The sequence below is a fragment of the Panthera uncia genome, chromosome D1, assembly GCF_023721935.1.
Source record: "Panthera uncia isolate 11264 chromosome D1, Puncia_PCG_1.0, whole genome shotgun sequence".
NCBI lineage: Eukaryota > Metazoa > Chordata > Mammalia > Carnivora > Felidae > Panthera > Panthera uncia.
In genome coordinates this window covers 92,220,096-92,246,692 of record NC_064808.1, presented here as the reverse complement: position 1 = coordinate 92,246,692, position 26,597 = coordinate 92,220,096, and the positions used below count along the sequence as shown (strand labels likewise).

Sequence of the window (26,597 nt, the reverse complement as noted above, 5' to 3'; positions counted from 1 at the left end):
GGCTCCTCACATCTCTCGGTCTCTAGATCACCTCAACACCCACCACGTGGAACCTTCCCGAGGCCTGAGTCTCTCTGTGACAACCCAACTGCCAGAAAAGAGCAGCATAAACTATGTGGGTCCTTCCTCTTCCCATTCACCCGAAATGGCTCTTGCCACAAATGCCTTAGTAATTACTAACCCCTGGTTACTGTGCAGTTTTTCTCTGGCTTGATCTTACTCCGTCATCCTCTAATGACCCCTTCCTTTGCATACACCCAGCACTGTGGTGTACCTCCACTTAGTACATGCTCAGTAAATACAATGTAGGATCCAAACAGTAGATGACACAAAGAAACAGAAACGGCAGCTTTTATATTCGAGATGTGAGATGTGCTCCATTTTTTAAACCGTCCCTTATTCTGGATGGTACAACTAACACTATTAAAACAAACGCATGCGACACGCTGTCACACGAGCAATCGCTTTGTTACTCTGGAACTCGCCACTCTGCTCATTTGATGACTCTTTACCCTCCACCTTGATCCTCGAATTCAATGGCTTTCTACTGGAGACGTCACCAGTGCTCCTTTGAGCATATCAGCATGTGTGTGGTTTGTTTACCGACCCTCCAAGGATGCTTAGAACGCAGCCATAGACAGAGCACCCGAAATGCTAACAAAACCAAAATTGGTCCCCCCAGTTTAGTTTGAAGGCACCAGAAGATATTTGCTGGTTGTATTCATACTTTTCAAACCTTCCTCTGGTTCTAGAATCTGTCTTCCTCTCACACCTTCCTGAAGTGTTCTGACCTCTCCCCCGGGTGTGTGAAGGTCAGATACCTAATCTCCCCTTCTCTCTCTCACTAGCCTTTATGACATGACTTTTGTGCACATAATCAACTGACCGCATAACCCGAAGTTCAGTGCCCTCTGTACTTGATGGAAGGGCCAGTAGTCTATCCAATTCATACCTATCTTCAATAAACCAACTTCTCACTGTCATAACCCTATTTTATATTGAAGCAGAAGTTGTCCTAATTAACACTACCGCTGGATGCATTTAGCCTGACTCAGGGTCTGTAAGTTTAATTTAATTTTTTTCTTGCTACTACACTAATAGAGACAAAGTTACATCATTTTAAAAATGCCTCAGTATCCCTTTCATTTTTCATTCTGGAAATAAGTAAATGGTTTTAAACCATTCTTCATTCTGAGTTCCAAAGACCTTGGCTGACCATCCTCAGATCCACACAGCACCCTCCTAGCTGTTCGTTCTTCCAAAGAATTCAGACAGGTTTCTTCCTCCTAAGACAGCAGTAACAACATTCCTTTCCTACCTGGGGGTGGGGAGAAGGAGGGGGCTGCAAATTCTAAGAAGTTTCAAAACCATCATCTTTCATATGGAAAAGTCATCCTTACACCCATTTTATAGATAAGAAAGCTGATTTCAAGTTCAAAGACGTGCTGAAATTAAAGTCGCCGGAAAGTGACGTACAAGGAGGCAATCCCAGGTCTTTCCACATCTCAGCCCAGAGACCTTCCCACCCCACACAGTCCTCTCTCCACGCTCTCTTGGTCCGCCTCTGGTGTTCAGAACAGGCTTTCTCCCTAACACACAGGATCCTGAGGAAAATAAAGCATCTTCCTTTCTTCCCTGTAGACTGACCACCTCTAGGAATTCCTTTCAAATTTGGAGGAAGAAGACATATCTAAAGCAAAGACCTAAGGGGAATTTTTTTTTTCCTACGCGTGCCTTCTTAAGAATTCTACTTCCTGGGAAATAGTAACCATTTCTCAAATGCTATCCAGTGCTTGGCATAGGTGTGAAGGTTCGACGTAATTTATACTCACTGAGGAATAAAACCTCAGACACTATGTTGCTAGGGGAGATGGTGTTAGGAAGGAAGGCAGACCCCAGAATCTCCTGTCTCATCACTAGGCACCTGCCCAACTGGGCTACAAAATTTCCAGCATTCTCAGCTGTCTGATGCACTCCCACACTGGAAAGAAAAGCCCTGAGCCAGAGTCTGTAGCACCTGCACACTGATGGCTTCCCTGGAAGCAGCCACACTCCCCACTCGACCTCAAGATCTCTCCCTCTGACAGGTCACACAGCAGAAACGCTCCTGATCAAAGAGCGGAAACTCTGATTCGTGATTGCGTCTCATTCATTTCTGGGTCTTTAGTGCCTTGCTCAGTGCCTCAATACATAGAATTGAAATTAAACCTTGTGGGAAGAATATTACAATTTAACTTTCTTGGCCAAAAGTTTTCTGCCTCAGGTGAATTAGGCCACCACCTACTACCTGGCCAGTACAGGGCTTCCTTCGGTCTGAGACCCTGAGCCCATCACATAATAAAACGCTCTCAAACCAACATAGGGACACAGACCATCCTAGATGATGAGAAACATAAGAGTTCTGATGACCAAATGCACCGGGTAGACTTTGTTTGTATCTTGATTCAAACAAATTAACTGAAAAAGCCACTTGGGGACAAATGGGAAAATTTGAATATGGATGGGATATGTCAAAGAAAGATTATTGTGGGTGGGATGGCTTTGTGTTATGTAAAAAAAAAAAAATACACTTTCTAAATTTTTTTAACATTTATTTATTTTTGAGAGAGAGAGAGAGCACAAGCAGGAGAGGGGCAGAGAGAGACACACACACAGAATCCAAAGCAGGCTCCAGGCTCCAGGCTATCAGCATAGAGCCTGACGCGGGGCTCGAACCCACGAACTGTGAGATCATGACCTAAGCCGAAGTCAGATGTTTAAGTGACTGGGCCAGCCAGACGCCCCAAGAAAATACACTTTGTAAATGCTATGATATCTGGGATTTCCTTCAAAATACTTTAACAAAAAAAAAAAAAAAAAAAAGGTTAAAATCTAAATGATTGATAGATTATGGATATACGGTAAACTATTCTCTTTACTTTTAAGCTTGTTTGGGATTTTTCTTAAGCAACTTTTAGGGGCGCCTGGGTGGCGCAGTCGGTTGAGCATCCGACTTCAGCTCAGGTCATGATCTCACAGTTCGTGAGTTCGAGCCCCGCATCGGGCTCTGTGCTGACAGCTCAGAGCCTGGAGCCTGCTTCTGCTTCTGTGTCTCCCTCTCTCTCTGCCCCTCCCCTGTTCATGCTCTGTCTCTCTCTGTCTCAAAAATAAATAAACGTTAAAAAAAATTTTTTTTAAATAAAATAAAATAAAATAAATAAAAAAATAAGCAACTTTTACAGGAATGCAAAGCAGTCACTCATTACAACGTGACAATATTCTGCCTTTACTGACAAAAGCATAACTTTCATATATGATCCAACATGAATGCACACATATTCTCACATACGCTCTTGGAAATAACTGGTGTTTCTAGATATTTCACATGCAAGTTCACTGAAGTGGAAATTTCAATAGCAAGAGCAATTAAATGTGTTTTTAGGGGCGGCTGGGTGGCTCGGTCGGTTGAGCATCCGACTGGCTCAGGTCACGATCTCGTGGTTTGTGAGTTCGAGCCCCATGTCGGGCTCTGTGCTGACAGCTCAGAGCCTGGAGCCTGCTTCGGATTCTGGGTCTCTCCATCTCTCAGCCCCTCCCCTGCTCATGCTCTGTGTCTCTCTGTCTCTCAATACTAAATAAACGTTAAAAAAAATTTTAATGTGTTTTTGGTATGTACTGAAATAAAATAGAAAGCTTGTATCATTCTACTGCAAGAATGTCTCCTCCAATCTGCTTTAATCAATCAGTGTATACCACTGACCGATTTCAGACCAGCTAGACTGCAAACAAATTCACTCCCTCAAAAAAAAAAAAAACAAAAAAAACAACCAAATCAACAATTCCCCGATCACATGCCAGTCACACAGACAGCTGGTTTGCCATTGCAGAACCACTGGAACTCTAAGTATTGCTTTCATTAGATTTAGGAAACATTTAGGGTTCCTCCCGTGAATCAGACACTATTCTATGCCCTTCCCAAATCATAACTCGTTGCATTACTAACAGTAACCCTTGAGGTAAATGCTATTTTGATCTCCCAGTTTACAGATGAGCAAACTGAAGTACCGAGAGGCTAAATATCAGAGATTTTAGCGGAAGAGTTGGGATTTGAAGCCAGGTAGCCTGGCTTCCAGAGTCAGCACTTAAGCACGGTGGCATGGTGCCTCTCATTAGAGTGATTAATAGTCACTAATGGGCTACTTTTTAAATAAAAGTGAAAGATCACCCAATCTTAGCAACCTACGATATTTTCTTAAACATCCACGAATTGTAGGGAACACAACAGAGGCAGAATCGGAATCGGGTATCCTAAGATAGAATCCACTGTCTTTTAGAGAACTGAACTTCCTCAAGTATACGACTTCTCTCCAGGGCTCCCCAGCCCTAGAACCACATTTACCTTCACTCTTGTCCCCTTCTCTCCAGGCTGTTTTCCTCTCCCTGTCTGGCCAGCGAACTCCTATTTGGAACACCAGCCCTATCAGCATTGCCCCTCAAGATCTCACCCCAACTTTGGACTGGAGGCATTGGTCTCACCTTCCTCTGCATTTCTGTAGTCCTAGCTCCCCATTATATCATAGCTCGCATGGCGTTTCAGGTGGCTGTTTTTCACCCCATCTCACAGTAGTTTAGGGGATCCTCAGAAAGAGAAACCGTCTTCACCTTCATTGTTACTGGCATCTGGTAAACCTCCTGGCTTGGAGTAGGGCCTTGGCAAATATTTATTTGTTCACTCTGTCTCGTCGTACATCAGGGTCATCTGACCACCCTGCGGATATTTCTGCCCTAACGCTTTAAGAACCTTGACCATGACTCTGTGTATCGAGCTTATTTTCACCATCAGGCTAAGCTCCTTGGGGACAGGGGAGGGTGGCACTACTTTCTTGGGTCTCTCACAGCACCTACCACAGTGCCTTGCTCATGGTCACTGTTCAAAGATAACCAATTACCAACATTAATTATTGTTCCCCTATAGATATCGGAAGTGCCAACGGCTAAAGGTCCAGTCGGTGGAATGATAGACCAAATATTTGTGACATTTTTCTAAAGAAAAAAGGAGGTCTTTAGCCCAAGAATGGGATGTCAAGCCTCTGGAAGGGGATTTGCAGCCATCTTGACACTTGTCTCCTTCGGTCATGGCTGCCGCCCTTTAGAATTTTTTCAGTTGAACTGAGATGAGAGGCCACAGGTATAAGCAGGAGCCTTTTTCTTCGTGAGAACACAACCACATAAAAATAAGCACAAAAGATTATCTTGGGAGATGATGATACCAAAAAACTAAGAGTATGTGGAAAAACCACTTACAGCGCAGCTGCTCTAGGATTGGGCTCAGATGAAACCCGGTCAAATCCTAACCACTATCTGACATCAACAGTCTTGTCATTTCTTGGTTCTCGAGATACAGCAAAACAGAAAGCAAAATGGGGAGGGGGAGAGATCATAATTCATTCATGCTGTGGTTCATTTCCGTACCGAACGTAACCACCAGAGTGAACTGTAGTTTTCAGAAAATATGTATTAACCCATCCATTTCACTTACTTAGTCTTACTTTTTTTTAATGTGGTTACCATAAAATTTAACAAAACACACATGGCTCACATTAGTTGCTTGTGTTACATGCCTATTGGGTAAGGCTACTATAAACTACAAGCCAGCAGAAACCCAATCAGACGTAGCTTATGCTGTAAATTGTCTTCCCTGAACCCCTTCCCCCACCCACGTGCAGCTACAATGGTCTAGGAGCTGCTTTAAGTACGCGGAATGCAATTCACCGCAGCAGAAACTGGGAAAATCATAGCCAAGGCTAAATGGAACGAAGTTGCTACAGCGCAGAGAATGCAAAAAGAATAGAAAATTCTGAAACCATTCCCTTCTGACCCTGGAAATCAGAGACGCGACGGCCACTGAAGACCCATGCTCAGACAAAGACCACCTCTTCTCAGCTCAACTCTACCATATTCAGCTCACTGACGAAGAACCCCCCGCCCCCTCCAAGGCATCCTTCGAGCTCCCTGTCCTCAGGAGACACTAAAGCATTACAGAGCTTGGTAATGGGAGACAGACATTCCTTCTGTTACCACACTTGGGTAGTTGCTAAAGGTCATTGATATCTGCAGTAAATTTCCACTGGCTCTGTATGGAAGGAATGGTAGTCTTTGGTCCTTTCAAACGAGGAGGTATCATTTATTTCTTATGTTTCCATTAAAAGCACAAGAGGGGAAGTCCCAGAGGGAATCATACTTACGAAATAGAAAGCGATTATCTTTCTTTTTACTCCAACTTCCAAGACGAGGAGGAAAATTCATTGATGAGTATTTATGAACTAATGAGGAAAGAGCACTTCAAAAAGGAAAATGGCTCTGAAAAGCACTACATTATTCTGATTGCAGAAAATGGAGACTGAAGAGAAAGGGCACTCTATAAAATGTCCTCTGCAATTGGATCCGTCTCTCATGGGCCTCTCAGATTCCTTTGTCCCTCCCACGATAATAACTTGTCTTCATGGCCATAGCCAAGAACACATTCTTTGTTTGGTTACATAAGCGTCTAAAAATAGCAATTTATCATGGAAATGCTAAATGACCCTTGAAGATAGTGTTTTGATGGGCTATTAAGTTATTGCAGTGCGTATTTTTTGATACGTATGATAATTAAAGATAAAAATCATTTTTGAGGCTTTTCCAACCTTAAAAGTACATCAATTTCACGCTTTGGGCATTTTTCTCTTAAAAAACACGAAGAGAAGTTTCCCCGTGGTCAAAAGTAGTTTGACCATAGATATGGAAATGAATGTTTTCCTCATTAATGAGATTTAATGGGGAAAAAAAAAAAAGAAGGCTAATTCAAAGTATAATTTTTTTTTCTGTCTGTCTAGCAAGGTTTGATAAATGAATTCAAAGTAAAAGAACCAGAGGAATGAGCTGGCAGAATATTTAAAGGGAACCTAACAATGCACTGCTCGTTTCTTAAATCTAGCACCGTAAAACTCCGAGTCCCAAGAGATAATCTAACTGGTGTCTCGCTAAGACCAGAGAGGTTAAGATGCCTGCCAAAGTTGCACAGCCAGGTTGCAGTCCTCCGTCCGGGATCACATATTCATTATCATTCTCCGGGACACCAAGTGAATAAATGAAAAGAGCACCTAAAACAGAACTTGAGGACTCGTGGAGGTACAGAAAACCAAGACGACGCTACTGCCTTCAGAAAAAAACGTACAGAAGTCGAGGAGACGTTTCTTCACAAAACTCAGCCAATGATCAAGACCATGTAAAGAGTCAGAAAGCTTTCCTATATAGTAAACTTATTCAGGTGTGGGTTTTCTGCAGAATTCTTTTCACTGAGGTGAAAGGCACAGAAAATGCACATAAAATTAACCACTTTCTTTCTGGTTGTTGATTTTATTTGTGTGTGTGTGGTTTTTTTTTAAGTTTATTTTTGAGAGAGAGAATGCGGGGGCTGCCGAGAGAGAAGGAGAGAAAACCCCAAGCAGGCTCTGCAGTTTCAGCCCAGAGCCTGATGTGGGGCTTGATCGTATGAACCATGAGATCATGACCTGAGCCAAACTCGGATGCTTAACCGACTGAGCCACCCAGGCGCCCCTGAAATTTACCATATGCAAGTGAACGCTTCTGTGATATTTAGTACATTCTCCATGTGGTGCTGTATCGGATTCGAATACATTTTGATCATCCCCAAAGAAAGCCCCACGCCCATTATGCTGCTACTCCCTGTTTCCCGCTCCCCCCCAGCCCCTGGCAACCACCAATCCACTCTCTGTTTCTATGGATTTACCTATTCTGGATACTTTATATAAACAGAACCATACAATACACGATCTTTTGGGACTGGTTTCTTTTACTCAGCAGAATGCCCTTGACGTTCATCCACATCGTTCCCTGTGTTAGTGCTTCACTCCTTTTTACGGCTGAATAATATTCCATTTTGTGTCTGTAGCACAGTTTTGCCAACTCCTGATCCGTACGTAAAGTATCTGTGGGAATTTTTGATCTCCAGTGCTCTCTGAGCATCCCACCCTCAATTAACACTCTTAAGAGCCCTCACTTAGAAGCCAGTCATTCCCTGTTCAGCAAAAGAGGTCACAGCCTGGGGAGCCCGGGGGGCTCAGTCGGTTGAACATTCAACTTTGGCTCAGGTCATGATCTCACGGTTCATGAGTCTGAGCCCCACAACAGGCTCTCTGCGGTCAGTGAAGAGCCTGGTTAGGATCCTCTGTCCCCCCGCCCCTCTCTCTGTCCCTCCCCTACTCACTCTCTCTCTCTCTCCAAAATAAATAAGCATTAAAAAAAAAAAGTGGGAAGCTGTGTTTATACTGCACTAAGTCAGTGTCACAACTTTCTTTGTCTAACCTGTTCTATTCCACAAACCACTTCTAACAACGACCCTGTGCACGGAGTATTATCATCACCGTCTTTATTTTGTAAGTGAGGAATCCACTGTCACAGCCGGTAGGTGGCAGAAGCAGGACGGGACCCCCTCCATCTCCAGCCACCCAGCACTGGAGGTCCTCCAGAGACCCACACTAACCAAGTCGTAACTCACTCCATTGATGATACAATGTTTCTATAAAACTAAAATTGGAAGAAGGGTCTGCACATTCAGAGCCAAGAAAAGCCTCGGGGTACCTGGGTGGCCCAGTCGGTTAGGCATCTGACTTCGGCTCAGGTCATGATCTTACAGTTCGTGGGTTCGAGCCCCGCATCGGGCTCTGCGCTGACAGCTCAGAGCCTGGAGCCTGCTTCGGATTCTGTGTCTCCCTCTCTACTCCTCCCCTGCTCATGCTCTGTCTCTGTCTCTCTCAAAAATAAACATTAAAAAAAATTAAAAAAGAAAAGAGAAGAAAAGCCTCAAGTCCTAACCAAGCTGAACTGTAAATATATGTTCGTAAGTCAGCCCCCTACAGTTCATAAGGCAATTTCTCCAACAAAGCTTTTCCCAATTGTATAAACGGTTTGTAGGTTTTCGTATTAGCCCAGCAAAAACCTAACCCATCATGTAGCAGATCTTCATCACTATTGCATCATCAGACTCAAAATTCACATGGTCTGTTGTCTTTATGACACGCTACGTTCCGACCCGAGAGTGGAGGTATTTGTAACTCAGAGCCCGATTGCTGTCTGCACACAGGCCAGCCCCTCCCCACTTCGCTTTGTGCCAACAGTTGTGGAAACTCCAGGAGCGGTGAGATGAGGAGGCTTCCCTCAAAGAGGTTCCCAGGCACGTCTCCAAAGAAGAACAGGACCCGATACGGGAGCTGGACGTACTCTCAGAGCACAGAGGCAGGACGTTCAGGAAGGGTTAGGGCGAGGTGGGACAGAGCAGAGACAAGGTGTGTATCTGGCATTTTCGTGGTGAGCTGTAGGTGAGTTCCAAATCATAGCCCCCAGTAAGTTTTGATGGTAAGTGGAAACACGCTGGAACATTCTATCATTCTGACAATAGATCGTTGAGAGAACACCAGTTGTCCCCACGTCCGAAGAGCTCAAAAGAATACAGGGCACATTCTTTCCCGGACAGTACGCTTGAGCTCACAAAACACCTTTCCGCCCACCGTCTCTCGAGGTTCAACACGACAACTCCGTGAGTTAGGACAGATGCTAACAGACCCATTTTACAGATGCAGAAATCGATTGTTAACAGTTACATGTTGTAGCCGCACAACTCATAAGCTGTGGAACCCATACGCAAATTCAGGCTTTCTTAAAAAACAATCTGTGTTGGGGCGCCTGGGTGGCTCAGTCGGTTAAGTGTCCGACTTCGGCTCAGGTCATGATCTCGCGGTCCGTGAGTTCGAGCCCCGCGTCAGGCTCTGTGCTGACAGCTCAGAGCCTGGAGCCTGTTTCGGATTCTGTGTCTCATCTCTCTGCCCCTCCCCCATTCATGCTCTGTCTCTCTCTGTCTCAAAAATAAATAAACATTAAAAAAAAAAAAAAAAAACAACCTGTGAGTCCCGAGTTCTCTCTGGAACAACATGCTACTTCAGGCCAACTTCAAGGGAGGTGTCGGTATCCTAAACCTGCTTGCAGAAAGGAAAGGAGCAGAGAAATAAAATTTGCCCCTGGTGAGGGAAACAGCGAAACGCAGCCTCGCACACTGTTGATGCGGAAGCGACTATGACTTTCTCTGGAGCGTTTATTTTGTGGCGCATCCCTCCCCTCTCAAAAATCCTAAGTCCCGAGACAAAGGTTACCTCACAGGTGGCGGGAATGCAGTCTGCCACATATAAAGGAAGAGAAGAAGATTCTTTTCAAAGGCCAGATCTTCTCAAACCAAACCAACTTCAGCTATCCCAGGGATATTTACAGTTACTCTTAGTCCTATGCACTGGACTTTTTTAATTTGGCTCCAAGATTATCCCTTCTTTTTTTTTTAAGTTTATTTATTTTTTTTTGAGAGAGAGAGAGAAAGGGAGAGAGAACGAGCGGGAGAGGGGCAAAGAGGGAGAGAGAGAGGGAGAATCCCAAGCAGGCTCCACACGTGCAGAGCCCAACATGGGGCTCAATCTCCCAAACCATGAGATCACAAACCTGAGCCAAAACCAAGAGTCGGACGCTTAACCGACTGAGCCACCCAGGCACCCCTTTCCCTCCTTCTTTAGGTTCCTGGACTGTCTGGAGTTTATAGACATGAACTCCATTAGCCAGCCTCACAGCAAACTGCTATTCTAACGCCCAGCCCAGGGTATATTATAACTGATGATAACACACGTGGAGATAGTTGATTTTATTCCCTCCAAAGAGTGACAGAGAAGCTGCATGCGCGTCGGGGTGGGGTTGGAGGCTAGTATATGAGATGAATGGTTTACCCTTCTTCCCAAGGCTTTATCACACCTCAGACGGACTGACGGTAGGCATGAATCATACGAGTGGATGTTTCGTAGCCTGCATGTTTGGTTCAGCTCTGATTCGTCCCCTTAGTGGCTTTCTAAGTGTTTGGGCAAATTTTGGCCCTCATGCCACTTACTGCCCAGCTTCCACTACTCAGTGGGTGATCCTGGTAACATGTCGTGGCCCCTGCACTCCTGAGGTATCGTGGAATGCCAGCGGAACCTAGAAGCAGACACCCTGGACTTGAATCCTGTATTTGCTATTGATTAGCCACGTGACCTCAGCGAGGCAACAGGCTGGCCCGTGAGCCAGCATTTCTTCAAGCATGCACGGAAAAGAACAATACCTCCTTCTTAGCTTTGTTCTGGAAATGAAATAAAATAACGTATATGAAAAAGATCTTGAAAACTTTTCTTTCTTAATTTTTTTTTAATCTTTATTTGGAAAGAGAGAGAGACAGAGTGTGAGCAGGGAAGGAAAGACACAGAATCCGAAGCAGGCTCCAGGCCCCGAGCTGTCCGCACAGAGCCCGACTCGGGGTTCGAACTCACCAACCGTGAGATCGTGACCTGGGCCGAAGCCGGACGCTTAACCGACGGAGCCACCCAGGCGCCCCGATCTTGAAAACGTTAAAGTGCTCTTCAGATATGACCTCTCCACTCACTCAACAAATGTGAGTCCCCATCCAGGCCAACATGAGAAATAATCTACATCCTTCCTTGCGGAAGGTTATCAACAGTTTTTAAGAAGACAGAAGTTGTCTCCACGGGGGGCAACAACGAAGTGGACATTCGAATAGTGATCTGATAAAATCAGACCACGGAAAGGGTCACCGGGTGCATCGTGGGCATGGAGGGCAAGGGGGGCGCTTATGTTCAAGTGGTTCGATTTAATATCTCACATGTCGGCCTGTGCGATCCCAGTTCCAGGGACTGAGACATGGATGCCCTGTTGTTGAAAAATCCCATGAAGAAGAGAATATGACTTCGCTGGTCGCCTCCCTGACCCCAGTAGCAGTTTTCCATCATTTCATTAAAAAAGAAAAAAAAAAAAAAAAAAAACGACCACATACTGCTCAATATGGTGACTGGCTCCTGGACAGTCAAGACGTTATTTTCAAACACATTCTTTCGTTGCTTTTCCATCCCCATGGGGCCTTGCTCTAATTCCTGGCCTCCTGAAACCCCGTGGTTGGGCTTCCATCCTGCCGAGCAGATTTTCAAACAAAGTCCCCTTGCTGGGTGCATAGAACTGCCCTCCAGAGCCGCGGGCAGGCCTGTCGGGGGCTCCAATGCCGAATTCACTTCCCACATCTTGGACACATCACTCTCTCCCCACTCCCCCCCTCTCCCCTCCCCCCCTTCATTCCTAAATCCTACAGCCATGACAGAAATAAATTAGCCAGAGGTACAGGTCACACCTTGGAGAGCAGTAAACGTTCTGTGGGAAATCAATAGAGAAGATGGGATTCTCAAACAGCTGAAGCAGAAGGAATGATGCATTGATGGCTATACATAAACCAAACAAAGGAGCCTGAGAACAGCCTTCCAGGGAGGGGCCGGTGCACTCCGGGTTCATTTATTCCAACACCTGAACCCGAGAGAGCACCGCAGAAAAGATGTTCCCCAGGCACCTCTGCTCCTGGAGCTTCCCCGCACCCCCCCCCCCCCCCCCCCAGAAAGGTTAAATGTTGCTATGCGAATATTTGTGAAAATTAAAAATGATGTTCAGATTGTGGATGCTAATGCTGCCCCCCAGCACCCCCCCCCGGCCCCCGCCCCCCGGAAGCCCCCTGGGAGGGTCCGAAGCTGTGTGTGTGAGACATATATCTGGTTCCAGAAAAACTTCCCTCTAGGGCTGCTGACAGCAAAGGCAGGGAAGGACGGTTTTACACAGTTAACTGAGGCCATGTAATGCCTAAAGCCTGAAGTGTGATGAAACAGAATAAGCTTCAGGCTCTCACTTAGACCCGGGGTTCTAGTCCCGGCCTCGCCACTCTGCAGCCAAAGGACCTTGGGAAGGCTCCCTGTAGAAAACGGACCGAGAGGCAACTGAGAGGGTTGAAAGGATTGAAACACGTGGTAGAAAATAGGCAGTCACTGCGTGCTCCTTGCTTTCTTTCCCCTCCTCTACCTGATGATGAGTAGCTGTTTAATTTCTGTTGAGCTCCACAGTTTTACTCACCACAGACCTTTCACAGAGGTAGCCTCTGGTAAAAATGTAATCCAATAGGAAATTCAAGGTCTAGCAGGAAGAGGTGGCTCATGGGCTTTCGGTACCCCCACATCTGTATCAGCGCCTAAATGCCACCCCGAATGAATGATCTAAAGTAGCATGCTTGCTGCGTGAACACAGTGTCCAAGAAACCCCGCCCCTAAGAACCTCACACATAGAAATTCTGGAAATTGCATTTCTCTGTACCAAGAGCCCTCTTTTTTTCTCCCGTGTCCTTTTTTTTTCCCCCCGCTTCCACGAAGTGCGTTTGTTGAGTGATTTGGTTCTCTTTTCCTCCTCAGTTTGAGCCTCATCTTCCTCTCCCACCAGCTGAATTTCAGTAATGAAACAAATACTTCCAGTAGGTAAGCCCTTACAAACTATCTACTCCACTGTTTACATTCTCAGTGGCTTTTGGTTTTAATTGTGATGGAATATACATACTATAAAATTTACCATCCTTGCTCATTTTAAAATATGCAGGCCAGTGACATTAAGCACATTCGCATTTTGTGCAACCATTGCCAGCACCCATGCCCAGAACATTCTCATCCTCCCAAACTCAAACTCTGTACCCATTAAAAGAATAACTCTCCACTTCCCATTTTCCATATAAGTGGAATCTTACAGTAACTGTGTGCGTGTGCCTGGTCTGCCTCCCATAGCGTGAGGTCCTCAAGGTTCATCCATGTTGCGGCACATGCGAGAATTCCTTTCCTTTTTAAGGCTGGATAATATTCCATTGCATGTATACGCCACGTTTTGTTTATCCATTCAGCCACTGATACACCCTTGGGTTGCCTCCATCATTTGGCTACGGTGAATAATGCAGCCATGAACATGGGTGTTCAAATCTCCCTTTGAGACCCTGCTTTCAATTATTGTGGGTCAGAAGTGGAATTGTTAGATCACAGGTAATCCCATGTTTACCTTTGTGAGGAACCGCCATATTGTTTTCCACAGCAGCCATACTATTTCACATTCTCACCGACAGGGTACGGGGTTCCAATTTTTCCACATCCTCACCAACTCTTGTTATTTTCTTTTAAGTAGCCATCTTAATGGGGCGGGGTGGGGGGGGCGGTTCTCCCAACTTCTCAGGGAGTATGTGGAAATAGACGTGTGTCAACAATTCGTTTGGTACCCTTGGTTTGTTATCCATTTCTCATGGCATCTGGGAACTTCCTATGGTTGATCCAATTCTGCTCTGGCTACGTTTTCTGTCTGGTTCCCCTGTCTTTTCAAAGACGTCCACCTTCCAATAATCTGGCAAATACAAAGTTAGCTTGGGCAAAAAAAGAAAAAAGAGTTTCCAATATTCTGATATAAACCGGTTTGCCCAGCACTGCCCGCAAGACCACCTCCCATCTAAGTAAGTGAAGGAGAAGCCTTTTTTTAGAACAGAAAAGCAGAAAGCACGAGAACTCTCAGGTAGCAGCTGAGGGGGAAGGAATAACCACAGGTAAAGCAGGCCACATGTTTAAAACTCACTTTAATGGTGATCCCACCTGAGGCAGTTCTTACTGGTCTTCCAGTCCTCAGGTGTGAAAACTGAGGTACAGGGGAGTGAAATTAATTTACTCGAAGTCACACAGCTTGGAAACTCCAGAGCCGGAACCCAAATCCCAGGCATTTCATTCCAAATTCTGTTTTTAAGTTACAGGATACTGCCTGATAATTACAGGGATTTTCGACTGCTGAAGCTGCAAAATTTTTAAGGACTGATTTGTGGGGGAACAAAAGGAGAATTTCGACTTGCTGTTCAAGTGGAGTGGCTCCCCCAAAGGCAGGTGGTGTGCAAAGAGCTAATTAAGCACTGTGGGAACGGACTTGCCCAACTCTGGACAATACATGGTGATGGATCCCAGATTGAGGCAAGGCCGGCATCTCCCATCGAAGGAACTCGCGGAAATACTACTCAACGGCTGAGAGGCTATCGGACCACCACTGCCTTTTTCCACCTAAAAATGCTTCCCGGATGTCTTCCTAACTCTACATGGTGTTGTATGCTCAGTTGGCCGATCCGGTGAACTCTCTTTGCCTCCGTGGCCATATACCCTCTCCCCTCCCAGAAGATTTCCTCCTCTTTAAACTCCCCAGGGATACCGTGAACTTAAGCTAAGGTTGGTAAAGCATCAAACCTAGTGGAGGATACATAATAGATGCTCAAGAAACCAACACCCACCTACAGTCCCCAACCCCCCACGGTGACCTTCCCTTCCCAGCATGGACAAGCGACCGAAGGGTCGTGGCAAGGCACCGAAACTCTAAAGCGTTTAAGAATGTTAAATAGACATTTAAAATCTTGATTCGTCAGCCACAGTCCCTGAAATCGGCTTCATACTCGGGTACCATCACACCTGTTTTGACGCTTTGCCCTTCAATTCCTATGTACCATTTGTTCCGGCGAGTGCTCTGCCCTCTGTTTGGTTTTGCGGGGCTGTGACATGCACTGACAGCCCTCTATGGGGTGGGGGTGGGGGGGGGAACCTCAATTACAAAGCACTGATTTAGTCAGAAGTGGACGACCCTGGAGCTGTCTCTCTCTAAGGGGATCTTTCTAACATCATGCCACGTGTAAGCTCAGACACTCCATCAACCTCAAAGGCCCGGTCAGAAGGGCCAAGAAATACAAAATCGTGGCAGTTCTACAGCCTGTGTGCACAAGTGCCCCCATTTGCTTTTCCATGCCACCTGGATCTAGGAGCCCGGGATCTATAACCCCTGGCTAGCCACTCTTCCCTTCAGAGAGACATCTCACACGCCAACAGTCTGCTCAGCAGCAAGCGAAGGCCACCAGAGATGACTCAATTTGACTCAACGGTCCTGCTCACCCCAGACGCATCCACCTGGATAACCTCCTGCCAGCCTCTCCCTGGGCAGAGACGAAGAACACCGCCTTTGCCCTCGCCACCTCCCTGCCAGTCAGCACCGTTTTTGTATTTTCAATAACAACGCCTTAAGCGCTACTCACAGGTTGATGGTCACTCACTTAGCACAACTGCCCTGAGAATCCGGGAGTTGAGCTGAAGAGCTGATTGGGGTTCACACTAAGAGTAACCTGCACTCACCTCGGGTGACACGGAACACAAAAAAACGACACGCATCACTATTCGGAACACCATGGGGTTCGCCGCGCAAAGCACCATGCTGAATATTTTACAGACGTCATCTCACAGAATCCACCCAGCACCCCATGCTACCTACAAGGAAAACGAGACGCAGAGAAACCCAGCGAAGCGTGTGTGCTTGGTCACGATTCCATATGGCACGCACGTCGGGGTCCTACAGCTAGGATGCAGAGCCAGCTTCCCAGCTCCCTAAGTGTGACTGTGGGTGACATCCATAACTCTTCCAGCCCGGGTTTTCCCCTGCATCGTGGGACAAACAGTACGTAAAGCCCCTGACACACTTTCCCCCTTCATGAACCATGAGACTACTCATACGTACCCTCCGTACGTCCGTAACCCCTACGTAGATTCAAATTCCAGACCCTCAGTTGGGCAACCTGGACGCTCATCCAGCCTCTGACCCGGGGGGCATCAAGTCAACCAGTCTCTCGGTTTTGTCTTTTGGCAGATGAAGATGTCAACACCGGCCCAGTCGATTTTAACAGGTGGCGTCAAAGATAAAAGGAAAGACGAGAAAGTTCCCTGAAAGGTCTGAAGGGCTTCTCAAATTTAAGAAACCATTATACTAACAGATCCAGTTGGAGAGGCTGTGGCACAAAATAACTGTCATTGTCCAAACCCTCCAAGTGAATGGGGAAACTGAGTTCAAGATGCAGAAACGCATCTCAAATCATTCCCGTGAGGGCACAGGTAAAGTCTTAAACGGGAGCTTGAAGGCTCTGTGTGCTGGGTCTGACTCTGCTTTGGACGACCCGCTGCGCTCTGCTACAAAATATGGATACGATACTTGCCTGCCCCAAGCCCCGTGGGTAGGGTGTGGGCAGGTCACAAAAACACTCCAAAAACTCTAGGCAAGAAAACCTCTGGGAAGTCCGTTCTATGCATTTTTAAAACTGTGACGTCAGCCTTTTCTTCTCCCACCCACTTTCCCTTGTCACAATCTAAATTTTATCCAGATGCGAACAGAAAGAGGCCTTCGGGTTTCCTTTGTGCCTGGAAAAGGTTTCAGTGCCATTTTTCGAGACACGGGTCATGAAGGCGGAACAGCATTGGAGAGGGGGTGCATTGATAGGAAAGGGGAATCGGAGAAAAGAATGCTCCAGAATGTGTGCCTCCTCTTTTTCTATACAGACAGAGCCAAGGCAGTGAAAGGGTCCCTGACGCCAGACAAATGCCCTTGGCCGTGGAAAGCCTTCCAAGCTGCGCTGTCCCAGAGCCCAGACAGCACGCATGCGCGCGCGCACACACACACACACACACACACACACACACACACACACACACTCACGGAGAACTGTGCTCTCCCATCCCCGAAAGGATTTGTTGTTTCAATTAAACTTATCAAGATCTATGCCACATGTTAGGGAAGAAAGGAAAAACCAAAACAAGCCTGAATTACTGTGGCTATCTCCTTGGGGATCAATCTATAACAGATAAACCACCACCTATGTGTGGGAGCCGCTATTACTTATGAAAACCAGAGGCAGGTGCAGAATTGCAACAACTGGTACTAAATCAAAGCTCTGGGAGCAGAAGAAGTGGATTTAGATGCATCCACTTAGCTTCTCTTCTTAGGTCTAAATCACAGGACGGGGAGCAGATCACAGGCCTGGCGGGGTCTGGCCTCTTCTTCCTCGTCTCCCCTGAGGCCCCTTCCCACTTTGCTCACTGCTTCAGCTGCCCAGTAAGAACAGATGGACAGAAGTTAAAAAAGAGCAAGGTCAGCTCCTCAGTGAAGTCCTATTTCACACCCTGCCCCACCTCTATCATCCCTTTCGCCCACATAAAAATGGAGAATGACGGGCAGGGGGCTGCTACCTCTGATTCCGTCTGGAGCTATGGTATTTTCATTTACAGCCCCTGGATAGCTAGCTGGTCAGTCTGATATACACATCGATAACATGTGATGCTTTGTAATCCAGCAAATATTTAATCCCTGGCTGATCAATAATCCTCGCCTGGCTGTTCTTATTTTGAAAAGAAATAAATCCCCTCTTACTCTTAAAAGTCTTGAATAAAACTGAACTGCTTAGCCCAGGATGCACCGTTCCTTCAAGAGGCCATGTGGCTTCATAACCTCAGCCCCCAGATGCTTTAAAGGGGCCGCCCTTGCTAACCTGCTTCTTCTGAGACCCTCACATCTCTCCAATCTGAGTTTTCTGTGCTATCACAATTGATATAGAAGACAGCACACTTCAAAGTCTGATGTACTTTCTGTTAATCCGAAAGGAAAATTATTAATCTAAACTAAACCAGGGAGTATATAGCATGCACTATTTTTTGCATTCACTGCTTACTATTCACCAAGAAGGTCTTGATTTAATTTCTGCATTACAAACCTTCTTTCTGCCTTTCTCCAGTACTGTTTCCCTCCAAAACTATATTTTTAAAAAGAAAACTCGACTCCTACACAGATTCTAAAAACACTGTAGCCCTTTCTCAGAGTTACAGCTGAACACCGTGAGAAATTCACATTACACACAGAAAGAGAGGACTCTCCTCTCCAGAAGGGGCTCACAACGCCGCCTCAAAGCCCACCAAAAGTTCCAAAAACAACAGCAGCAAAAAACAAACTCTCTTTCATCTTTGGCAGTCACAAAAGCAGTAACTTTCACCAAACTAACCCGCGCCAAGAATTAATGTAACACAGAACACATCCACATTCAGACCATTATGGCTACATCAGCTTACCACAATATTTGTTTGAAAAACACATAATTTGTGGCAGAGAGAGAGAACTTCTAATACGAAAAGAGGCCCTTTCAAATGCAAATTAACCCAAAGACATATTTTCCCTGGGTTTGGAAAATCACTCCAACATATGAAAAACATACACTTTGTGTGAAAAAAAAATTGGGTGTATACCCACTCAGTTGAAAAGGCAATTAAATTTGCTGTAGATTACCTTCACAGTTGAGAAAAGTTAACTCCTGGTTCCATGAGTCCTTAAGGACTTTATTAGCATTCACTGACCTAAGCAGTCTTCAGTTCCCAGGTAGCAAAGTTTCTTTTCTTCGCCACTGAAATGCTCAAGTGGACATTGAAGGACATTGTATTACTGAACTGATCAGAAATGAACATTGTTTCCAATCTTCTGGCAGGAAGAAAGAAAGAAAGAAAGAAAGAAAGAAAGAAAGAAAGAAAGAAAGAAAAAGGAAAGAAAGAAAAAAAGGAAGGAAAAAAGAAAGAGAAGGAAAGAAAAAGAAGGAAGGAAAGAAAGAAAGAGAAGGAAAGAAAGAAAGAAAAAGGAAAGAAAGAAAAGAAAGAAAAGGCAAAATGCAGTCTAATCGAGCATTCTTTCTGGTGGAAAAAAAAAAAGTAAATCCAGCATTCTGGAACGAGTTCAAACATAGCTTGACAAGCTACAGGAGAATTTACACTGAGCATGCTTAGCCCCGCACGGCTTGCATGAGACACTCTTAATGAATATTACTTCCTTCCCACTGGCTATTCCTGCTGGAAGTCCACACCCACTCCTCTTTCAGAAGTCAGGAATTTCGCTTCAGCCAAAGTCCAGAAAACATGCTTATGCAGAGGCAAGGCCCCACCGATCCATAAACTTGCAGGTTGTGACCTGCGGGGTCAGTGTGACAAATAGAACACGGGGGTGAATTTTTTTCTGCCCTTGGTTATATTCTCAGCTTTGTGCCTCTCCTAAACTGCAGTTTCCCTGGAGAGAAGAAAAATGGACAGCTTTCTTGCTAAAGAACACCACGTCCTAAATGCCAGTTAAAGGCCTCTCGGATCAAGCCTCCAAACCCAGATTGGAGTAAGAGTCATTTGCACACTAAAACAACATGGGGGTTTAGCTTCTGGATAAAACTGTTGGAAGATTTCTCCCCACGAGAAATTTCTGTATTCTTTCTGGTAACTTGTGCATCGTGTCTCTCTAAAATGCTACACACCAGTGCACAAGCTGAAAATGTGTTCAAAATCCAGATTTGATCCGTCGTGCTGTGTCGGTGACACAAAAAAAACAGTTTTATGTTTTAAGGAGTGCTGTCCCTTTGCCTTTTCTTAACTCTTCCTGTCATCTTTTTTGATAAGAGAACTGTAATTCTGGAAATTTAAAAATAGACGACACCTCGGACAGTCAGAAGGCAGGATTCTAACTCTGCAAATGAAAAAGATTAAGGAAGAGAAGGGAGAGGGGTAGGGACAGGGCCTAATATAGACAGCATAGGAATGGAAGGGCATTTTATATTTAAAGTAATGATAATAATAATAATAATAATAATAATAAAATATTTTTGTTGTCCTCGTATTCTCCGGGTGACATTTGCATGTTTCTACTCTCTATCAAATTGCAAACCATAAACATTATTAAATACTGTTTTGGAATTAAAGTGTGTATTTGCCTAGACACATACACAACACACACACACACACACACACACACACACACACACACACCAATTTGTGTTTGAAAAGAAGTGATGTCACAGAGAGTCAAAGGCAAGAGCAATGCTCTAAAGTGTACAAAGAAATATGGTGCACCCAGCCTTTGATGCAAAGCCTGCCTAGCCAGCATTGATTGCTTCGATTAATAAAAGGGACGTCGATGTTCCTTATGAGTAAACCCCTTGCCTGTCCGTACCTACAACCTTCTCCGCAGCTAGCTGCTCTGACATGTTCCCCTTATCTGAGATCCTTGCCTGCTGTTGAATAAATAAAATTTCCTCAGACATATTTTCCTTCCTGTAATTATACGGTTTTTGGAGAGTTTAGGCGTGGGGGTTGTTTGTTTTCATGCTTTGCCAAGGGGAAGAATAAAATTTAGCCCCCTCGTCCAACTGTGTTTATTTGTACTGTTACAGAGCAAACTAAGTTTTTCAGAAGCTAAAGCCCAAGAAGCCCAAGAGAAACCGAGTTTTGAAAGGCTAAATAACCCTCATGGCCTGGCATAAAGTACGCGTAAAAGAGGAAGGATGTTTTATCACTTGACCTAAAGTGATCGCCTGGAGAGCAGAGAGGTCCCACAGCACGGAGGGGAGAGACCCTTGTTCAAGGCCAGTGCTCTGACCCAGAGACAGCCTTGCCTCTGGACCATCAGGCTACGCTGCCTTTTGGTCTTCTCCCATGAGGACGGGCACACATCCCTGAATCCAAGCGTGCTGTTGATGGAAACAGTCATGCTTTTTCCAGCTTGAATTGTAAGACGATGCCATGCGAAGCTGTGATGGTCTCTACAATGACATCTCACTCATCTATTCGAATGACAAATATTTGCTGAGCCCCTACCGAGGCACTTCCCTGGCACCGGTAAGATGGACATAGTTCCCATCCTCAGGGAGCTTACACTCTGGTAAAAATGTGAATGAATAAATAAACAAACAAACAAATAATAACAAATGTATTCACAAACTGGAGTAAGTGAAGAGAGGGAAGTAAAAGGGACATGAGACAGTAAGTCATGGAAACCAAGGCATGTGGGTCAGGGGCAAGGAGCCACGGAATCAGGAAAACGGGAGGCATGTCTGGGGAAATCATCATTGGCCAACGCAATAGGTACTAAAGGGAAAAATATGTGACATGTTTTGGTGAAGGCCCTGAATGCAAGATTATGGCATTTGGATTAAATATGGGTGTAATGGGAATCCACTGAAGGATTTTTAGAGGAAAAATTCTAAGTACACCTATTCATTTAAAAACCTGAAATGTTAGGGGCGCCTGGGTGGCTCAGTCAGCTAAACATCCGACTTCGGCTCAGGTCATGATCTCACGGCTCATGGGTTCGAGTCCCTCATAGGGCTCTGTGCTGACAGCTCAGAGCCTGGAGCCCACTGCGGATTCTGTGTCTCCCTTTCTCTCTGTAACTCCACCGCTTGCTCCCTCTCTCTCTCAAAAATAAATAAAACATTAAAAAAATTGAAATGTTAGTAGAATATAGCCATTTGTAGGAGAGATTGGGGATTAACATGAAAAGACCAATTTTTTGTAATAGCCTGGATGAGAGAGACGGAACCTCATCTAGGACAGTGCAATAGCGACAGAAGCTAATGTGAGAAGCAATACGGAAGCAGAATTGATAGGCTTTGACAATTTGACAGCTCACTGGGTCCGAGGTGAGGATGAAGGGACATTTACGGGGAAATCCAGGAGTTCCCACCTCAGTAGCTCTGAGAATGGTGATACCTTGGGCAGAGATCAAGAAAATCGGGGAGGTGGGAGGGTCATGTCTGGCACATGGCAGCTGAGACGTTTACTGGATCGCGGTATATTGAGTTTAAGAGTTACGACGATATCCAGCCTACACCGGATAGTTGGGGGTTATGTTTTAGTTGGGAATTATGTTTCACTATTAATAGAATTAGTTGGGCTTTTAGTTGGGAATTATGTTTCGCTATTAATAGGAACCTGATTACAGTCTCTTCAACACCTACAGATTTATTTTTCTGTCATTTGAAAGAAATTCGGAGGCTGATCGTTGCGAAAGAATCTATGCTTCCTACGGGACCTACAGATAGCCACGGAGGTGATGAATAAAAGGTGCCTTTTATTAACCCTAAGGTAAAGGTGACGGGCAGCCAACAAGGAACTTGCTTAATTCATAGAACAAAAAAAGCCAAGGATGGATGACCAGGAAACTGAAGGTAACCACTCTACTAAAAAAATCACAATCTTTTGAGCAGTTTCTGGAATAGATCCAGAACCCTTTTTTTTTTTTAATTTTTTTTTTTTAACTTTTATTATTTTTGAGACAGAGAGAGACAGAGCATGAACGGGGGAGGGTCACAGAGAGAGGGAGACACAGAATCTGAAACAGGCTCCAGGCTCTGAGCTGTCAGCACAGAGCCCGACGCGGGGCTCGAACCCACGGACCGTGAGATCATGACCTGAGCCGAAGTCGGACACTTAACCGACTGAGCCACCCAGGCGCCCCGATCCAGAACCCTTTGATTGAAGGAGAGGCTAAGTTCCCGTGAAGAAAACTTGTGGAACACAGCAAGCATATTCGAAAGTAACTTTCCCAATTCTTCCCCAAAAGGCAAAGTGATTGGACGAAAGTCACTTATTGAGAAAAGGGGAGTGAGGAGGTATTTTGAGAACGCATTGAAAGCTCAGCCTTCATTGCTACCCTGTTGGAGTGGGGGCTTTGGGGAACAGGGAATAAATACACGGAGTCTTCTCCCAGGTCCAAGTTACAGTAACCCCATTTATTCACAGGCCCACCGAGAGAGTCAAATGTAAATCAGAACTTTAAAATTGGCAGGAGCCACACCTTAGCTCCTTGGACGGTGAAATAAGAGTTAGGGAGGAATCCAAGAGGAATCACAACTTCCGGCTAAGACAGTAAATCCAAACGGTACTTTATCTCGGGGGGCAATGGCAGAGAAAACACACCCTCAAGACCCAAAACTGCAGGGGTGATGATCCCCATCATATCCCATTTCATCCACCATTCTGGGCCCTTCAAAACCCAGATGGATTGTGACGGATGACACGATGTACAGAAAAGTTGACCAGGTAGCGAAAAATACCCCAACTGCAGCCACGTTGCCCGATGTGGGATCTTTGCTAGACGCAGAGCCTTAAGCACATGGGATTCAGAAAGCCACTTATCTGGCAAACGTGTTCCATTCCATCTCTATCAGAAGGTAGGACCAGAAGCAACTTGCATCCGTGTGCAATGGACAAAGTATATGTATACACATTTGCCCCAAGGCTACGCTTCCTCTTTAATATTGTCTGAAAGTACCGAACAGTTTGGACATATCATAGAACACCACGTTGTTCCACTGTATTGATGACATCCTGTTAGTCTGGCTAGACGAACAAGAAAGGGCAGGTATTGGAAGCCTTAATGCAACACATGTGCTCCTGACAGCCGGAAATAAATATTACAGAGAATTAGGGGACCACCGTATCAGTGAGGTTTTTAGGGGAACACTGTTTTGGATCATGCTGGGACTCCCTCTCTGAATTAAAGTACGCATTATTGGGGTGCCTGGATGGCTCAGTTGGTTAAGCATCCAACTTCGGCTCAGGTCATGATCTCACAGTTCGTGAGTTCAAGCTCTGCATCGGGCTCTGTGCTATCAGCTCAGAGCCTGGAGCCTGCTTCAGATTGTGTCCCCCCCTCTCTTTCTTCCCCTCCCGCATTCGTTCTCTCTCTCTCTCTCTCTCAAAAATAAACATGAAAAAATGTTTAATAAATAAAGTACATATTATTGCATTGTATGCCTTCCACCACTAAAAAGAAGTATATGCCCAGTAAACCTTTCCATATTCCACAGGCAGCATATTCTACTTTTAGGATGCTGCTCTGACCCATTTGTCGGGTAACATAAAAGTCTTCTAGCTTCAAGGAAGCCCTGGAACAGGAATCGAGACCACGCTGCAGGAAAAACCAACCACTTGGCCATATGTCCCAGAAGAGCCTATGATACTAGATGTTTTATCTACTATAAGAAAAGACATCATATGGACTTTATAGCAAACTTGGATGGGAGAATCACAACACAAACTCTCAGGGATCCACAGCAAGACTATGCTTTCCATAACAGACACCTCATTACTTTGACACAACACTCCTTGCATGGCTACTGGACCAAATGCAAACCAGCATGTTTTGGGCCAGCATGATCTGACACATTTGGGAGACAGACAATCTGACCACAGGATAGTAAGGGACCATATGGCCAGGACTACCCAGTAGGGACCGGATTCTATCAGCCAACTGTACGAACTGGGGAGAATCTATGTTTTGTAAGCTCGGGAGGGCCCGATAGCCCTTCACTGGAAGCTGGAAGCAGAAGACCAGGACCAGGCATCGACAGTATTGCAGGCACACACAAGGTGCCTGAGCAGGTGGCCGAGACCCCCGTGTCATCCGCCAGTGCTGCTAAGTTTGGTTCAGGACTGGGCTGGTTCAGTATGTGGCTGCAAGAAAAGCAGGGGCAGCTGTGGTGCTACAGCCCCACTCCAAGATGGCACCCAAGGACAGTGGCGGGTGGAAATTCTCCTAATAGACTTCAGGTGAAGAGCCTGTACATCTGCTTTGTGTCGAAAGAGACGTGGTCTGAGGTGAAAATATACACGGACTCTGGGGCAGTAATGACTGACGTGGCTTACTGGTTAGAACATCGAAAGTCTGGAAGATTCCGCACAGGAGGTTGGGGGGAAAGGGCACGCGAACGGGAGTATAGGGAAAAAAATCACCAAGTATGAAACTCTCTATTGCTGGCTGTGCCCACAAGAGGGCACTCACATGGAATAAACACTAAACAACCAAGTGGACAGAAAAATGAATCCAGTCACCATAATCCAGAATAGGTTTATTAACAAAGTAGCAATCGTGCTCCTTGGATGGAGGCTCTTCACGGGTCCAGCAGCACGGAATACGACTCACTAGTGCTGGTCTAACTACCGATGCTGCCAAACACCAAGCCTGCCAGCCGCAGAGACAAACAGAGAGCCCCGGATGTAACCCTATCACTAGAGAAGACCAGCAAGATGTTAGCGGCAAGTTTATTACACCAAATCTCCTGCATGCTGCAAGGAGCGAAAATTCCTCTTTACAGGACACCCCAAAACCCAGTTATGGGTCTGCCTATCCTGCCCAAAAGGCCTTGGCCGGCACCGCCACCCAAGAGCATGCAAAACGTTTGATCCGCCAGCACAAAATGCCACGTAGCGTTGACCTGTACCAAGAAACGTGAGGTAAAAGGAGGTATGACAAAGAGCGCCTGACCATAGGAACCACTAGTCCTATCCGCTAATGTACCACGCCAGTCTATTAAACTGATAGAGCAGCAGAATGACCTTTCGAAAGTACAGCTAAGGCGTCAGCTTGGAGACGATATTCCGAAAGGATGGGGTGCTATCCCCCCAGGACACAGTATACACCATAATGTGAAGACTACTCTATGATCCCATGCCCCCAGTATGTAGAATGCATGGGTCTGGACACCAAGTGGCCCAGCGCTCCCAGGGACCCACGTGAGAATATGTGCTTCCTGTACCCACAGTTCTGCTCCACAATTTAAAGGTCCTCATTCGTGAACGGAAATCAACCAGGGGACACGTTATAGCCCCATTAAACTTTAAGCTATGCCTGTCACCTGGACACTTCCAAGCTTTTTGTACCAAAATACCGGCAGTCGAGGAAGGGTGTCACCATACCGGCAGAAGGACTTGACCTTGAGCATCCGAAGGAGGTAAGACGGCTCTTCCAAAAGGGAAAAGTGAAGACTGTGTTTGGCAACTGGGTGATGATCAGGTATCGTACCTCTTGGTACTTGTCTGCCCAATTTTGATGGTACATGGGCAAGCGCAGCAGCCAAATCCAGAGGATGGCTTGGTCGCCAGAAGCTCAGACATGTCATATATGAAAACCTGGGTCATCCCACCAAGCAAGCCATCTAGACAGGCAGAGGTGCTAGCCAGGGGAGAAGAGCTTCTAGAATGGGTATAGATTAGGGAGAT

General features: G+C 45.7%; 1 long non-coding RNA gene across 6 annotated transcripts in view; it reads right to left on the bottom strand.

Moving 5' to 3' along the window:
• The window catches only part of LOC125915150 (uncharacterized), a 212,588-nt gene extending 193,273 nt beyond the window's left edge, over positions 1 to 19,315 (bottom strand). For 4 of the 6 annotated variants that reach the window (XR_007455587.1, XR_007455578.1, XR_007455585.1 and 1 more), the window contains exon 1: positions 19,075 to 19,315. This is a non-coding gene — a long non-coding RNA (uncharacterized LOC125915150). Of the gene's footprint in view, positions 1 to 6,224; positions 8,238 to 19,074 lie in introns of those variants that run through there. The other 2 variants (XR_007455580.1, XR_007455589.1) reach the window with 1 other exon arrangement.
• Positions 19,316 to 26,597: the final 7,282 nt, after the last annotated feature.